This window comes from Lycium ferocissimum, chromosome 5 (genome assembly GCF_029784015.1).
Source record: "Lycium ferocissimum isolate CSIRO_LF1 chromosome 5, AGI_CSIRO_Lferr_CH_V1, whole genome shotgun sequence".
Lineage (NCBI taxonomy): Eukaryota > Viridiplantae > Streptophyta > Magnoliopsida > Solanales > Solanaceae > Lycium > Lycium ferocissimum.
The window spans coordinates 30,286,138-30,288,771 of record NC_081346.1 but is presented as its reverse complement, the minus strand read 5'-3'; positions in this window follow the sequence as shown (position 1 = coordinate 30,288,771).

The following is a 2,634-nucleotide window of genomic DNA, read 5'->3' as shown; positions in this document are numbered from 1 at the left end:
TTTCTAAGGTTTTCAACGAATAAAGTTTAATAATAAGCATTTATAGATAATTCAGTAAGAATGATACTAATTTATTTCGCTGTATTATGGAGAAAATGTCTTAGGATTTATGATTTTAATTAAGTGAATAAAGTTTATAAGAAATACAAAAAATAAATCTAGGTAAATCTCATATAGTTGTTTCTTTGAATAAATGAGTTTGAATTCATATGGATTTCTTTTTTAAAATTGGCTTAAGGTATAAAGTTCATTAGCCTATTAGAGATAAATAAAATTTTGCTTAAAAAATATATAAATTATTTAAAAGTATTTATAAAAATTAATATATTGTATATATATAATCATAAAAATTATGTATAAAATTTGTCGGTTCAGTTCGATTTTTTCTTCGATTTGCTTTTAGTAAAACCAAAACCAAACCAAATATTATCGGTTTTTAAAAATTCAAAACCAAACCAAACCCAAGTAAATATCGGTTTATTTAATCTGTTTGGTTTTGATTTTCGGTTTGGATCGATTTTTAACCAAACCGTGAACACCCCTACCCATCACTCTCCTTCTTTTTTTTTGGTTTTTTACACCACACCCCCACCCCCACCACCCTCCAAAAAATTTAAACTTTTTCTTTTTTGGTTTTCTACACCCCCCCCCCCCCACCCCAACTCTTTTAAATTTTTTTTTTTTTTTTGGTTTTTTACAAACCCCCCTTCCTTCCTATTTTTTTTTTATTTTTAAATTTTGAAAAGTTTTTTTTTTTGGTTTTCTACACCCCCCCCCCCCCCCCGCGTCATGACCCCTACCCCTCACGACATTTCTACTTCATATATTTTACTTTATTTTATAAAAAAAAATGGAAAGTTTGCGTGGTTTTGGTGTGGGGTGGGTGATTGCGGGGTGGGGGTGGGGAAAGTGGAGTGGGGGCAAGTGGTTGTGGGGTGGGGGTAGGGAAAGTGGAGTGGGTGGTTGTGGGGTGGGGAAAGTGGAGTGTGTGGTTGGGGGGTGGTGTGGGGTGGGGGAAAAGTGGTGTGGGTGGTTGTCGGTTAGGGAAAGTGGAGTGCGTGGCTGTGGGGTGGTGGGGGTGGGTGGTGGTGGGGTGGGTGGTGTGGGTGGTTGTGGGGTAGGTGGTGTGGGGTGGGGGGGTTAGATGGAGCAGTAGTGTGGGGTTGAGGGTGGGTGGTGGTGTGGGGTAGGGGTGAGTGAAGATGAAGTGCGTTCGAGGGTGGTGGTTGGGTAGGGATGGGATTCGGTTGGGGGGTGGGTAGTGGGGGTAGAGTGGGGTGTGGAGTTGGTGTAGTGTGGGGTGTTAGGGCTTGGGTGGGTATTTTGGGAAAAATATTTTCTACTGACCAACCGAACATGAGAAAATAAGTAAGAAATTCACTTATTTTCCAACATCCAACCGAACATGAGAAAATAAGTAGAAACAGAAAATTATTTTCCGTGGAAACCATCTTTCTTCATACCGAACACACCCTTATTTTTTGATACATATATTAGGTTAGATAATGAATAACCTCCACCAACAGGGTGGAACTTTTGATTTATTATTATTTTAAAAAAAAAAAAAAAAAAGATAGTAGCGGTTTCATAACTCTTCAAGTTAATTGGCTTCTCTCAACAGAGTTCTTTACAAGCTCAACACAGATGGTGCTACGACAACTACAGAAGGTTTTGGAGGCATCACATTTTCAGAAACAATAAGGAAGATTAGGTTAGAGTCTTATATAGTAACTTGAATAAACCTAATCATATAGGCAATACACTCATGTCCCTCTTCGAAGGACAAAAATGCTTGCAAAAATACATGGCTACGTTCCTTTAGAAGTGAACATTTTTTTTAATTAAGCCATCACCATTAGGTTGTGAGCCTATAATGTGGGGGGTTTGACTTGAACATACCATGTTATATTAAAGTTAAAAATAAGGCTGAATACATATGGAGGCCCTTAAACTTGCCACAATTTTCCTCTCAGACACCTAAACTAATACTTGTTCCTATTGAGCAAACTACTAAAGAAGTACCAATTTAACACTTTTGCTGACATAACATAGTGTGTTTAATACACTCTCCCATAAGAGAGTGGAAAGTCTTTAATTGTTTTTCTTTTTTAGTTTTCTACTTCTATCTTCTTCAACTTTAATTTGCCACCAGGCTCGCCACCATCTCCACCATCATAACGTAACAAATGATAAAACAACACATCAAAACTAAGAATAAAAATGAACAGCTGGAAAAAGAACCCTCTTACATAGACACAATTAGAGTTTACACAGACACAATTAGAGTTTAAAACTTCTCTTAGTTTCTCCAATGATTAGCATCACGATGCGGAGACATTTTCTTCCACACATTCATAGTGGTGACTATCGATAGCATGTTAGATTTGTTCCTCTATTTTTCATTCAATTTCGGAGCCGTTTTAGAAAAAAATACAATGAATTAAAAATAAGAACTATATTTATGGAGTTGGAGTTTTCAGAGTGCTGTTTGGGGGTTAGGTGAGAGCCACACGGAAGACAAGATATATACTGCAAATTAAGAGAAACCTTGATAAAATTAAGAGTAAAGATTATTATTGAGGAAGATTCAACATTCTTATTCATTTTCCTCTTTTGCTATACAATTTGAAATCA